Source organism: Colius striatus, chromosome 4 (genome assembly GCF_028858725.1).
Source record: "Colius striatus isolate bColStr4 chromosome 4, bColStr4.1.hap1, whole genome shotgun sequence".
Classification (NCBI taxonomy): Eukaryota; Metazoa; Chordata; class Aves; order Coliiformes; family Coliidae; genus Colius; species Colius striatus.
The window spans coordinates 79,942,402-79,958,853 of record NC_084762.1 but is presented as its reverse complement, the minus strand read 5'-3'; positions in this window follow the sequence as shown (position 1 = coordinate 79,958,853).

The window sequence follows — 16,452 nt, the reverse complement described above, 5'->3', positions numbered from 1 at the left end:
GTCAACCAACAATAAAAAAGCCTACCTTTTTAGACCTGAAGATATATACAAATTACATAAAATTCACAAAATTTATTAACTTCCTAGTATGTGTGAGTGGAAGCAATGTCTTGTTGGATACAATGTAGCGCTAATACTATGTGACAAATCATAATTCAGTGCAACATGATTTGATGTGTTAATAAAATATAGCTTGTAAATGTATATTACCTATGGCAAACTAAGTCCTGTCAAAACTAATGAAAATTAAAATATTTGCCTGTCACAGATGAGTATAACTTATTTTTATGCTATTCCTTTCTGACATGTAAATATATTGTGGTACTCATAAAATGGGGCTAAAAATACTTCTGTCTAAAGAAGTGGAATTTAGAGAAAGATCAAAGCAGGTTGCAGAAAATTGGAATTTATGATAGGGAGGTGAAGGATGAAAATGTTGCACTTGGCTGACTGAGGTCAGATATAACATGACATAACCTGTTCACCTGCAGTGGGATGCAATGGACTTTCTCATATCATGCCTGAATACTGCTCCCAAAATCACTATTGTCAAAAGATATTCAGCTGAAATAAAATGTCGATTAACAGACACAGTGACATTTTGCCTATAAGTGGCATTTGTTGCAGTTCTACATCTGGTTGGTATTTGGGAGTATTTTATGTATCTTTCACGTTCACCTACAGTTGAAGATGACTAATGTGCTACTATAAAGGATTGCTGGAAGCTAAGCCCCAGGATTGTTTGAGAGCATAAACGTTAGCTTGTAGTTAATCTGACCAGACTTCCAAATAAGGGACAGGTATAGGAAGTGGTTTCTGAATATTGTGTTCTTGGGAACATCAGCATGTATACCAGCAGAGATGACTGATAGAGGAGTCTTTGCACACTTTCCCAGAGTTTAACTCTCTGGTGTTCTTTTTTAACTCATATAAAACTTCACACATGTACTCCCACACATATTGATGCACACATATGCCAAAGCTGTTCCTTTCTCACTTAAGTTCTAGCCAGCATTGCTTTTATAACTGCCATGTGCTTCATGTCATGCTTATTGTTTTAATTTTAGCTTTTGTTGTAGGTGTGAATATTAACAATCATAGTAATGATTACTTCACACTATCTACACACATGCAAACACGCAAATATAAGCACATGTACTCATGTAAGTATATACATATTTTAACAACCATTGCAATCATAACCACTTTGTGGATCAACAGCTCCTTTACCTAGAGAAGCTGAGCTGCAGATAGCCACAGAGCTCAGGATCTATGCCAGGGGACTAGTTTTCCCAGGAAAGGGTCAAACAGAAAAGATTTGCATTTGCTGATGATCTAGGCTGGTGGTGTCCTGGCACTCACATTCCAGGAAGAATCAACTGTCTGTTAAGGCATTTGGATTTCCTGCTTGACAATCCATCCTGATCTTCCCCAGTGTAGCATTTGTTAAGGGAAATCACAGATGGAGATCTAACATATTGCTGCTTAGTGAACTTAGTAGAGATAAGGTTGGTTTTGTTTTGTTTTGTTTTTTTAACAAACCCTTATCAGCTGATAAAAATGGTATGACTAGGTGTTTTTTCTGTTTGATTTTTTAAAATTATTATTATTAGCATAGCTACTACTCCATGGAAACAATAGGAAAATCTTCCATTTACTTCAAACACTGTAATCTTTGTCCTCTTTTTCCCCAATGTTACAAGTAGAGTCACAAAACTTATTTCACAAAAACCCTGTTTGCATTTAATCTTAGTACATACATTTGAATTGCATTCTCAGTTCATTGTCACTGTGTAGTGTGTCTGGGGTGTTGGTGATTTTCCACAGCAGCTCTTGCATTGCTGCGCTTTCTGTTGGTATTGATAGCAAATCAATGTCATGGCTACTGCTCGTACAGCATCAGGACTGTTCCTCCATCATTCCTTCCCCCACCTTCATCAATAGCTGTGGATGAGCACGATCTTGGGAGGGGCCAAGGCCAGGACAGCTGAGCCAGGCTGACCAAGTAGATATACCATACCATATGATGTCAACTTAGCAAAATAAGCTCAGGGAGAGGAGCAGGCAGTGGGGGTGAGGTTCACTTTTGGTCTTCCAAAGCCCTGCTTCTTGGGAGGTGACCAGACATCACTGCTGATGGGAAGTAGAGAGTAACATCTTATTTTGCTTTGCTTCACTTCTCATGAATGTGGCTTTGCTTTCTCCTTATTAAACTGCTTTTATTTCAACCCACGAGACTCCCATCTTATTTCCTCCCTTCCCTGGCTGGCTGAGGAGGGGTTGATAGAGCGGTGTGGTGGGCACCTGGCATCCAGCCAGGGTCAAACCACCACCCAGTGTTTGGTAGATACTTTGGCAGGTGCTTTGATAGAACTTTTAGTCTCTATATTTAGTGATTAAAAAGCTGAGTTTTTACTAAAAAGTATTATTTATCTAGTGCAAATGATTGTCATGGGTTTGTGGGGATCAGCTTTTGCTTGGTAACAGGGGGAGGGGGCTGCAGTGCAGATCCAGTAAAGCATTCTCAAGTCTTCCCCCAGTTCTGGGGTTTGGACCCATCTCCAGGCCAGTCTGGTATCTGTGATCACTATTTAAGAAGGGAAATTTAAAGTGCATGAGAGGAGACAGGAGGGAAGGGAAAGATGGAGGTGACCATGCAGACCCTGCAGCTGGGAAAAGACAGAGGGAACAATGCAGGACCAGAGACTGGTGACAAGAGGTAGAGATCCAGTGACAGAAGGGGTGAGAGTTAGAGACTCTGGGTCAGAAGAGGCAAGCAGTTTGGATCCAAACCCAGAGGACATGAACTGGAGTTGCCACAGTCCATCAGAGCGACCTGTGCAGGGCTGCCCAGTGTGTGAAATTCTGTGCCACAAAACTTTTTTGATTTTTTTCATCTTCATCTGCACCTGGCTGTTAGAGCCTTCAAAAGAGAGGATGAACATTGCAAAAAGTCCTAAATGAGACCTACCAGTGTATGAAATTTTATAAAACTATAAGATCTCTCTTCTAAGGAAACATTTCAGAGAACTCATCCCATGAACATTAAGTACTTCATAGCTGCTAGTCAGTGTCAGAAAAGTGAAAAATTTGTTAAGTTTTAAGTAGCTTTGACTTTTAATGTAGAGGACTCTTTAGAAAATCAAGACAAGGTAAATATGGAAATATATAAAATTTGTTGATTTACTATTGAGCAGTTTGACTGTAATCAAGCTTTTATTTGCAATGAAGCAATTGTATTAATGTTCCTAGTCATTAATGTTCACTGTAATGCATTTACAAGCAAGAAACTTATGAAAATACATTTTTCATTGTATCACTTTTTAAAATACAACATTTCCTCTCTACTGAAAATTAAATTTCCATTCACAACATCATAACTGATTTTCACATATAATTTATACATTAAAAAATTGTCTGAGATCTTAAAATCAAGTAATAAACATATATAGATAATTACAATTTAAATTCTAATAGAAAATTAACTATTGTGACATTAAAAACATATCAGGGAAAAAAATCCTATTTACATGATTAAAACTTTCCAGTGCAATATTTAAAGAAACTCACAGGGGTTGCAGGCAACCACATCTTCTTTATAAAATAAAATTTCCCTAGGGAATTGAAAATGTTTTTTTAATTGTACAATGAACACCTTATTATCTGTAGATTTATAATAGAAAAGAAAACAGGCTTTATACACACTATATGAAAACTGATTCTTATTAACAGGTTGGAAAATAAGCAGTTTTGATTTTATGAAGTTATAATCCCTTAATCTCTTAAATTGTCATTGATTTTATTATGTGTGACTGATTTGTTGCACACAAAATTAAGAGATACTGCTTCCTCACATTGCTGTTATATTGAGATTGAAATAGTTATTTACCATCACCATTTACTGCAGATTGTGGTATTTCAGTGCCCCAAAGTTCTAATTCTGATACATTATCTTTTCATAAAACTGTACTTTCTTTTATAATTACTTAGATTAGTCCAATAAGAAGGAAAATTGAGATATCTATAAAAATAAGTGTATTTTTTTAGGATAACTAGAGAAGGAAAATATATTGGAATAGAACTGTGGAGATTATTTCAATTGTAATAAGGACTTCTTGCAGCCTAACTGTAGAACGCAAAAAAATGAAACTAAAAATTGATTATCAAGTAAGGATAATTTATAATAGGATGAAGAGGGAAAAAAGGAAGTGTTTAACATATTTTTCAGTTTTACTGTAAATAATTGGAAAAGGAGCTTGGGAGGCAGTGTAAGATTTTTTGCTATAATTTTTGAGGATAGTATTTGAATATAAATTATGTTATACTTATTACAATATAAAGAGTAATATTAACCTCAAAAACTAAAATAAATGTCAGATTATTTTTTTCTAATTTACTGGTAGGCCTTTTCCAAACTATATCTCTAAAAAACAAACATTCATTTGTTCAGTTTCCTCCAAACTTTATAAACAGCATTTAGTATTTCCAATATTTCCAGTTTTCTCTTGGGGTTCCACTGATGGGCTTAATTTGCTACTTCTGCCATAGACTTCCAATATGACATAGCACAAGACATCTGGAAGGTGTCTCACTGTGTTTCATGCAGGAAATGAGGTTCTCCATTCTAACACCATGTATAAGAATCAGGAAGTGTTGTTCTCTCCTCTCTTGTCAGAGATCTATGCAATCACAACAATATGTTTAGAGGAAGATTCGGCTTTCATATAGAAAAAAATTGAGATGAATCCTTGCTGTGCTCAAATGTAGATTGGCCGTTTCAGCTTCTAAGCTAGCACTTAAATGGATGAGTCCTTCATATTTCAAAGGACTTTTAATCCCCATCTGACTTTCTGTTTGATTCTTAATATGCTCATTGCAGTTTATTGCCAACCACAATAGATATAGTCTCTAATCCGCAAAAATAGTCAAAGAACTACATGCCACTATGTTTCCTTTATACAGTGTCACAGACAAGGTCTCTCCCAGACCTCAAAAATACACATGAATTAGTATATCAGGAAAAGCTTCTTATATTTACAAACAAAACCAAAAGATGATATTTTTAATGATCTTTTTTAAGGTTCAACCAAGATGTTTCCAAATGTAAGAAATATTCAGACTAAATAGAACAAAGAAGACCATACTTTTGGACAAGAAGCTAAAAAGGAGAAAGGTTCAGATCCTTTCTTGCAGCAAATTTTTTGTTTTGATTTTAGTTCTCTGCTTTTAATACAGTTCTAGGCCCAGGGCTCATAACAAGATTCACTAGACAGCTTGGATCTAAATATGCAACAGAAAGGCATTTTAAAACTATAAGTCCAACTATTTGAGGTTTATATCCAAGAGAAAAATTTTTGCGAAATGAGAGATTGTAACTGTCTATGATAAATGTGTAATATTTTTAAAATGCTGTCTTTATTTTTTCTAAGAACTATCTATAGGATGTAATGTTTAATTACTTCACCCTTAATTACATCTAGTGTCAAATTCAATAAACGATGCCATCTGAAAAATGTCTTCATAATGAATTTCAAAGAATTGACTGATCTTTTAATAGTAGTTGATGGTTAGAAATTCCAAAGGCTAATGGGAAAACAGTGTTTTTAATGATTTAATGAAGTAAATTACAGTAACGTTGCTGAATTTAGTAGCATCTTCTTTTTCTTTGAACAAGCTTCTATAACAAAACAATAGGTCTGAGCAGAGCCTTAGAAAAATCAAACACAAATAAAACCATCTTTCCCTAAGAAAACTGTGAAATAAAGATAGCCTGCTGCAAGTATCATATTAGGATTAAAAAAACCCCAATATCTAACTGCTGACTGATTTCAGAAAAATTAGAAGTTGACTATAATTAGAAGCATTGTGAAGGAAAGCTTTTGGAAGAAGTAGAGAAAAAGATGAACAAAATCCTTTCTGAGGGAATCCAATTCTAAGAAAAAATAAAAATTCATTCACGAACAACCAATGTGACTGAAAAATTACCGTTCTTATCATACTCTTTAACAAACTGACTAACTTCAGAGATGTTGCTCAGAATTTCTTTTATATAATGAAATATTTTCTACTTGAGTAATCCTTGAATTTAAAAATTTAATACTAAAGAATGAAGGAAAAGAAGGAAATCTTCCTACTATTTTACCATAAGGTAAATGGAGGGCATTGATCCAAATGAATTTTATTGTTCACTGTATCTAAAATCCTGAAAGCATCAGTAAAAAAGATGTAAAAAGGTAGCTTTGTAGAAATGAAATAGTTTTTAAAGGTTAAGTAGTAGTAATTTAAAAACACCTTGAAGACTCATATTTTTGTTTTGCATTTAACAGAATTCATACAATAGGAAGATTCCTCTGTAATGAAAAATCTTACTCTTTTTTTAATTTTCAAGATATATAATTTTTTTTCCATTAAATGTCAGATAGACAATTATTTTTGATAGCTGAGGAGTACAAAAACATCATATTTCACACAACACTGCTAACATATAAAATATGAAGACTTGAAAAAATTCTTTATGAAAAAGAAAAGTTTGTTCGAAGAAGGAAAATAATAAAAATAAGTTATGATCAGAGCATTAAGTACAGTAAAGTCTTGTGGCTTAGTAATAAATAGGGTCACATTAAATAGCTAGTTAATAGTTAAGCAACAGAAACACACACATCTTTGTCATCTGACTGGTAGATCTTGAGAGAAGATCTTGATAGAAGGTTTCTGTGGTCCACTAAAGATAATTTTTTGATACAGACAGTCTATGGGAGAGACTGTGCTGCTGTTGTTTCTCAGGAATAAGGAAGAATTTGGTCAGACAGTCTTGCCTATAGATACAGTGAGACAGTGCTGTTTGAGATCCTGTGAGAAAAGAGCAAGAAAAGTAGAATTCTAACCACAAACTTCTGGAGCATATTTAAGCTTATTTAGGATTCTGCTTGCTGAGATCCCATGGGAAACTGGTCTCAAAAGCAAAATGAAAGCTGGTTGACCTTCAAGGGCAATGTACTCAAAGCACAGAAAGGTTTGTTCTGACATGCAGAGTGTTGAGCATGTGAGGCAGATGGCCAGCACGGTTGAACAGGGAACTCCTGACTGAGCTTGGTTGCAGAAATGAGGTGCTTGGAGGGTGGAGGCAAGGACGAGCCATCTGGGAGGACCATAGAGATATTGCTTGTGTGTATTGGGTTGGAAAACAGAAAGCCAAAGCTGATCTGGTACTCACAAGACGTGTCAAGGACAAGAAGACAAGTTTATAGAAGTTCATTTGTAGCAGAAGGAAGGCTGAGGTAACTGTATGCCCACTGATCAATTGGAAAGGGATCTGGTGATGATGGACATTGAGAAAACTCAGTTACTCAATGGATTTTTTTCGAAAGCTGTATTCTTCAATCTCATAAGCCCATAAGCCTACATTGAGACTTTGTGGAAGTGAAACCGGAGGCAGAGTTAGAGATCACTTAACCCACTTGGGCATACACAGGCCCATGGCAACAGATGGTTTGTGATTACAGGTGTTGATGGAGCTGTCTGATGCCTTTGCAAGGCCACCTTTTTCCACCTTTGAAAGGCCATGTCCAGAAGTTAGGTTCACAATGCCTGAGAAAAGGCAATGATCATACCTGTCTTCAAAAAAACTGTAAGAAGTAAAGTGAGGGGAAACTGCAGTCCAGGCAGTCTCACTTCATGTTGTAGAATTCAGGTCCAAGAAGTCTCACAAAGGATGAGAGCCATCACAGATCTGAAATGTGTTCTATGAACAATTTCACTAACAAGAGAAGCATTTTAGAGATATTTTAAATTTGTTTGCAAAACTGTTTACATGTTCTCAGACTTGAATAAATGACAAAAGGCATAAAAAAGTAAATCATCTACCTCTGTAACAATTAATAGCATACTGGCACTATCGCTGATTCCCCCCAAGTAGAGTTTTCCTGTCATGTTTTACTCTAATTCATATTAAGATTTGAGTATTTGATCTTTTACTGAATGTGTTTTACTTTAGAAAACTGAAAACCATCTACAAAACATAACTCTTCAGATTTAAAATGTTTCCTGTTTATTTTGTTATTAGATTTCCGGATAGTGCTTTTCCTCCGATACAGTCATGTATAACATGATATATTTGTATGTAACACATCATTGTTTGGATATGCACTTGATAGTCATGTTATAAAAAATCAAATCAAAGTTTTATTCTAGAGTGCTAAAAGAATTACTTTCAAATTTTATATGCAGTAAAGAATACACAAATAGTTATAAAAATATATAAAACTGATGCTCCTGTAAAATTCATAATGTTGAAAGCAACTAATTTTATTGAGATTAATGACATTTCTAATTGGAAGGGTTAAACTAAAAAAAAAAAAAAAAAAATTACTACTTCTAAAGAAACAGAATTAGGCGATTCTGTTGTAGTGCAGATTGAGAGACCCATGTCTCTACCAAATTTAATTCATTTCCTAATTAACTCCTGCTACACGGGAAAAATGAAAAACAATCAAAGCAAGAACTCATTAGTTTGAAAAGCTCTAAACTCTTCAGGTAGTTTCCAAATCAACCAGTAAGGAAATTAAGCATTCCATTTCTATGTTTTTGAGAAAAAAACACCAGTAATTATCTCCTTTTTTGTATTTTTGGTTATATTTCAGATACTCTTGTAAACTACAGCCAGCACCTTCATGAAGCCAATGGCCAAGTCTTTCTTTGGCAGATAGTTCAAGGGAAAGAAATATGCATGATTACTCCTTGTTTGAGAAAACTCCAGCATGCATAACGTCTGCTCAGAAGGACTGCTTGCACAGCAGGTACTGTCTTTCTTAGGTCTGGAGACTGGGGACTCGGAATGTACGTTAGGACAGCTGCCTCACTCTGCTTGTCATTTAGTATGTAGATCAATTCTGTATAACTTGAATGCACAAGGACGGGTTCAGATGAGGGAACTAGCTCCTTCTTACAATTTACAGGGCAGTGAGAACTGCCATAAATACAGTACACAGCACAGCATTGTACTATAGGACGGTATTGTCACAATAGGATAGTATGATGCACTCCCCTTCCCCTTCCCTTCCCTTCCCTTCCCTTCCCTTCCCTTCCCTTCCCTTCCCTTCCCTTCCCTTCCCTTCCATTTTTTCTAGTCAAATCATCATTCCTTAATTCGCCCACAATGTGAATGTACTCCAAGTTCTCGTTACAAATATTAGTTCTGAAACTAAACTACTTGACTGATCATGGATACCTAACAACGAGCCCTCATTTATTAAGATGATTTACTGACTCAGTGGAATTAGTGGCATAAATAATGGTTGATATTTTTTTCCTTTTAATTGTTTATACAACTTAAAATCTGAGGGTCTCAGTCTCTTCATTATTAATGTAGGAAAATGTAATCAATATATGATTATAATTTCTTGTACTATTGAAGTGAAGGTTTTTTAGGACCAAAAGACTCAGTAAAAATATTTTTACTTCATTCTATTTGCTTTAAGCAGATTGTTTTGAGACCTTTGAGCTCATGCCAGACTGGATTTCCCACTGCTGATGCACACATGATGCTAGCTCTGAAAAGCACCACCTGGACTCTCTTTGACTCAAGAACTGATTTAGTTAAAGGTTTGTGAGCTTCATGTCTTAACTATGCTAAGCAATATATTGTTGCAAAATGATTCATTACTCCTAGTCCATAAATTTCACAGTGTGTGCAAATTTAACTTACAGAAGAATACTTGCCGCCTTGCTTTTTTTATTTAGCTGGTTCCATGGCAAAGATATGTTGAAGAGTATAGGAAGATATATCTAAATCTAAGATGTTTATTCTCTACAACAACTTTTTATGAGAAAGCATATAAAACTGATCCACTGATTTAATGTTTGCCCAAAATAAATTAAATCTTCTCTTAATGTATCCCTCTGTTTCTCTAAGGCTAGTTTATTCAGTATATTAAATTTATAAATTATGAATCTTGAATTACCTTGAACTTCAAAGTCTTATTTTTTTAATCACTTGTAGCAGTTTCCAATGTTGGTCATAGTGCCTTCTTGTAAGTGGTAAAAAGTGGATATAGAATAATTGTCTGCCCTTACCTCTAGAGAAATATTTTATTTAAATAGTTCGTTGCATCTATACTGAGAAAGGTGAATTAGTCTGTGAAATTTCTATATAAAATGCCAAACAATGTCTCTATGTATTAGACGTTGCTTCCCGTATAATATTCAGCCTGAAGTCTTTCACAAAGAAGTAAATAAAATTCCCACACTTAGCATTGTCTTAAGAATGCAAAGATTTGCACAGCTGAGATACATAGACATGAAAGTGACTTTGCATGAAGAACAACAGGTACTGTATTAGCAACCTCAAGTAAAAACGAACTGAAGGAAGAAAACTCAACAAAGTTTGAAAATGTAAATTCAAAATGCTTGCCACATTTGGATGTTAGCATATTTTTTTTCTAAAGGTTAATGAATATTTAGTGCAGTATATGGCTACAAAATACGATATAAAAACAGCTGGTTCTGGCAGAGTTTGAAAGTTTACATGAGGAGATGACAGGAGTCATCTCTGGGAATAGTTATTCTGTCTCAGCAGCCTTTTACCAGGACACTGGCTTCCAGGAGGTTTTGCTATGCTGTAATACTGCTGTACACTAAAAATGGAGCTATAAAGGGAAGTAAACTTTGTTTGTCCTTGGGCTAATGACTGGATGAGAGCTTAAACAAACAACATCTACAAAAAAAAGTGCCAAAAAATCCTGAACATAAATTCCCTCTAAAATATCAAAAAGTACAGAGTACCCTTAAAAATGAAATTACTTCATGCTTCTGTAACAAACTCTGTTTTGAAGCCTGAAGAACTTCAGAACAAGGAAGTTTTGTGTGTATTCGATCTCCCGAATTTCCTGGGTTATCCCTGCTGAAGAAAGTTTCATTAATAATGTAAATAAGCACATGCTCTGTGTACCTCTTATCAGTTGCCAGCAATAGTACCTTTGCCATAGCATTGCAACACTTCCCCTTATAGCGATAGTTTTCACAGTCCTTGAAATGTAAAGCAATATATTTGAAAAAAATATCTCTAGTTTATCTGAAAGGACTGTGATTGGAGTTATCTTGTATACTAAATCTTTTGGTACCTAAAGCTGATTAACAGATCCTGAATAGCAAATCCGAAGAAATAAAGCCAAAAAACCCCAAACTAGCAAATCCATTCTTGTGCAAACTTTCTTGAAGTGTTTTTCACACATGAAGAAACATCTGCCCTCTATTACAGTGAGACTACATTTTGAGTATCTGCATTAATTCTTACTGATTAATTTAGGGTTTCTTGCAGACCACCTGGAAAATGAGTGTACTAATACCAGTCATTTAACTCTCAATGGCCTGATGTTGTATTAATATGAAAGTGTCTGAGTTTACCTAACATTCCATAAAACTTTACTAAGTGATAGAATGCTCTGATGTCAATGGGACTGTCTCTATCTGAAATTTAAACGTAAGGAAGGTTTACGGGAATTATAATGTTGAATGCCAGTACAATAAACTTTCAGATTACCTAGAGCTTTACCAGACAAGCAGGATAGATGGACCATACAGCTGCAAAATAAGTCTTTAATCAGTCTGTTTATATTAAGAGCCCAACTAATCCCTACTCAGCTAAATCTGTGAATGCATGCTTGTTTAGGCATAAGATTAAATATTGTTGGGGACAGGGACAATTTGCTCAAATGTTTCCTGAAATTGACCCAAATAAAAAGACAAAGACACTCACAGAGATATAGGAGAAGGAGTTATACAAGAGACCTGGACATTATTTTCCATTAACTAAGATATTATCTTCCCAGAAAAAAAAAATCTCAACAAACAAACAAAAAAACAAAAAATCAAAAATACTTCAGCAAGATGTCAAATCTTTCCAATGATGCTTTATTCTTAAAAAAATGGAAGGATAATGTGTCTCGAACATTTTTCTTTAAATATTGGGGAAAATAGTAAAGAAATGATTTGAAATATTCGTAATTACAAAGTCTTGCAAGATGGACGTATACTTTAGAAGTACAGAAAACTGATTTACATGGCAACTCTTCTAGTAAAATCATAATTTTATTCAATGTTGAAAGGTAAAATTCTGTACAATGACTGCCTAACTAACAACAATCTGTAATATTTATATTAAAATATATTACTTTTATTTTAGATTTCTCTTTCTTTTCTAAAGATCTACTTTAGCAGAGATCTTTTCAAGTATAACCTTAAAATCTCTTTAGAAACCAATATTGATAATAATTGCTGTAAAACATAGTTCTAAAAAAGTATTTTAAAAATCTGAACTTTATGCATACTGAAAGAGGATAAAAGTCTTCCTATAACAACGTTTATTGCACTAAACAAAATATTGGGGATTGTTTTTTTTTTAGCTGCAAGTAGACTTTGAAAATACTGTGCTGTAGATTTTTTTCCTGGTAACTCTTTTATGACATGTTGTTGCAGCTATTAGGAAAACCATTCAACTGCTTAAGAAAGAACAAACCCCTAAACACTTGAGAAAAGAGTTATGTTTTAGAAAATACAGATGGTTGACTCTATGGAAGTCAAGAAGGCAAGGCTGGGAATGAGGATGGGGGTGCAAGTAGTGGAATTGGTTTGTCAGGCCAGAGCAGAGACTGTAAAGCAGACAAGGATGAGTATTTGGGTATGCTTAGGACCTTTCATTATCACTCTTATCCTGGAGTGATATAGTCAACTACACAGAGAACTGGCATGAAATGGTCTTGCTGGCTCATGCCTGCAGTTCTATCAGATTCGTCTTTTCCTCTAAACTTTGCATCAGTGTTATTTCTATTATTTTCTGATATGCCCCTGTCTTTCCTATGTAGGGGCTGACAGCTGAAGTTTCTGAAAACTCCAGGTGATACTGGATCTGATTTATTGCTTGTAAATGATTTGATAATTAGTACAAAGTGAAGTTGCTTTATCACATTTTCTACATCCATCTCAACTACACACAAACCCTTAGTAATTGCTGACTCATTAAGCAGTTTGAGCATAAAGAACTGAAAAGATATTGACATAGATTTTGGTTTTTGTCTTGGAAATCCATACTAAATTGGTGTTCAGACAAGTGGGTTGGACAGTATAGGAACCTTCCATTATTATCATCAAAATTGACTTTGCAAGTGTTTGTGTATCTGCCATTTCTCTGCAGCACAATATTACAGTTGCCTACAAACAGGAAAATAAATTGCATCTAACACAGTACACTTTAAAGTCATCTAAATAGATCATCAATTAAGTCCCAGAATATCTAACTGCAAGGGATGTTGTGTTCTTCAATTTTTACCTAGTAAAAAACAGTACTCAGAGGCTTTGAAATGTACTTAAGTATGGGCAGAGAAGTCAGTAATACTTCCCAAAACTATACTTCCATTTATTACATTGGGAAAGTAATACTAATATTGAAAGCATTCTGTTCTCAGCAGAATTCCATGGTACTCTGTAGCTTGCAATCGTATATCTGGTGTGACTTCCATATATAAAAAGCCAATAAAGAACTGTGAGAGCAGCTGTATTTAGGTCACCAAAGGAATGAGAAATTAATCAGACAAAGTTATTCTGTGGTAGTGTTTGCTCAGCAGTAAAAAGGCACAAAGGCACATCCATACAGTTTACTAAAGCTTAACTCATTTGGATACTTGTGATCAAAGGCTTTGGATAATTACAAAGAAATATCAAGGTTGTAGCATTTTGGCTAGAATGAAAGAGGGAAAAAATAAGAAAGAAAGAAATAAAAAGGAATAAGATGACCAACAACCAAAGTACATCCCCAAAATTTCATTTCCATGGGGAAAATAAAAAACCCTGCTTTTTTTTTTTTTTCCCAGAAAATACATTTTCAGAACTATAAAACTAAACAGTTCCTCTTATTTAATCTTTAAGACTTTTTGTGACTGTCACAGTGCAACGGTGGCACCTATTGGTCTACAATACATATATAGGAAAATCACATTCTGTAAAGGGTATTTTTTTTCTAAATTAATACAGTCCACTCTGTTTCTGCATGCTGAGAGCAGCACTAGAATGACAATTCCCGCATTGAGGTGACAGCACGATTCATAGTAATAGCTCTGAAATTAGTAATTTCTGATTCAGGATTCTTCCCACATGTTGTGACTGTATTTTTGAATTGAGACAACTGCTACAGAGCTGATCTTTTAACAGCTAGTGGGTCTATCAGTTCCCTCCAGAATAACTGTATGGGTGCCTCCTTCTGTGCATGAGTCATTTTCTCTGATGTTTCCTGAGAAAAGAGAGAATAAATAAGGGAAGCATACATGCGAGAATAGGTAATGGGAGTCCTGTGTGAGTCAAGCTGTGAAAAACTGGGTTTACTGTTTCTTATTCTGTCAGAAAGAAGAGTATACAGAAAAAGCTGAGGGGATATGGGGAAAGGACAGACATAGAGGACAGGCATAGATTCACAGCTGTCCCTGAGCTCACTGTCCTGAGCAGGGGTGCTAAGCAAGCATATCTATTCTTTCAGTAAGTTTGTATGTGCAGGTAAAAGAACTGTTCAGCTTCCTCTGACATTTTTTCCTGCATTTTCTTCCCCTCCTCCTTCTTTCTCTTCCCTTTCCCTTCCTGTATCACTCTTGTCTTTGCCTTTTGTCCCAATTCACTTTAATAAGGAAACAATATATACTTCAACATTTTCATACATATAAAAGAATCTGTGTCTGGGATATTTTTATGGAAAATAATTTATAATTTAGGTACTCTAAATTGTATTTGTTTTAGGATAGCAGAGGTACATAAACTAGTAATCTATAGTCAAAATTCTGTAGTCACATTTATATTTAGATCATTATGATATAGTGCTATCTCAGGTATGACTGCATTCATATTTAATTCAGAAGAGCAACTTAGTTCAAGATATGAATGCTATACAGGCTGAAATACAAGAAACAGAATGAGTTAAACATTTTCAAATGTGAGAAAGTCTTTTTAGATGCAGAGTGTTAGAAATTCCGAGGAAAAATAAAGGGACAAAATAAAAGTTTGCATGTTTACACAGAAGAATAAAGCAGATGATTAACAATACGACCTATGCCCAAATACTGTACAGAAATTCTGACAAGCTAACAATGAATATGTAAAACTTGAAGGAAGATGTCAAGTAGGGAGAATGTGAAAACTACCAATAAAATAATTTCCAAAGCTTTGTAAAGAATACATAGGAGAAGCTGAGGGCTAGCCGTGATTGGTCAAATAGATTATTCTAGAAAGTAGATGCAAGAAAATCTGAAATAATTCTTCACTTGGTTTCTCATACTAATGAGTCAAATGCAAATTGTTTCCAAGGGCTTTCTTTGTAGTGTAACTCTAAAGAATGATCTTTCCCTGAAGCTGAATATTATGAAAAAACAATAAAATAGAAATTAAAATATTATTAACATCAAGTAATATTTTAAAACATAAACAACATTTACTCTCATCTAATAGGAACTGGGGACAACAAAAATGGATGGTTATATATATGTAAATGTTAATTTTAATAATTGCTCTGAAGAAAAACTGTGAAACTATGGGAAAGCAAGTCAGACTTTCCACAGGAAAAGCAGAAGAATAGATAGTAAACATATAGTGACATATACTAGAAGCTAGAAATCTTTAGAATCTATAAATCTTTAAAGATAAACCTTTTATTAGGAAAGCCATTTTCAAAATCTATTTCAGACCATGAGACATGTAATGAGAACATAAATAAAGAATGAAAGTGATCAAGTTTTTTAAAACAAAGAAAAAAAAATTGTGAGGTGAGGTGACCCCCCCCCAAAAAAAGAAGTTAAATACATTTGAGATAAAATGGAAGTTCTTAAGTATTTTTGGCAAAGTATATCACAGAGTTGGAAAGAGTAAATGGTCAGTTTTCTTAAAGAAAAGGAAAAAAAAAGATTATCAGCGAGTTTGTTGACTGTAGAAATTATTGACAGTTGTTAAAAATGAAAGATGACAAAAAAGGTTAGATGCAAAAACATGTTACGATTTTGAATGAAAATGACAAACCACAAGGCAATCTTCAACACTGATATATTAAGAACAATGTATATAAAAGCAAATAAACTAAAGCTCAGCAATAGTTTGAATTTAAATATTTCCAGTCTGGAAAGGGATATTGGAAGTTTTTTATAAAATATTAATGCTGTACACTGTTGGCTAAAAAGTAGGTAATTTTAGATGTATTAGGTAGGATATAGAAACAATATATGTCATTGTCTGAAACCATTGTATCTCCTCAATACATGCAAAGTGGCAAGGATTTATTGTGGTACAGAATGCTTTCCATGTGCAGAAAAACAGGATTCTTTGGCTCAAGAAGGACATGGTTGAATGGAGTTTCACAGTGTGCCATAAAGTTATATATGAGGATAAGAAATTTTAAAAGAAAAGATTATTTAGCATTATTCATAAAAG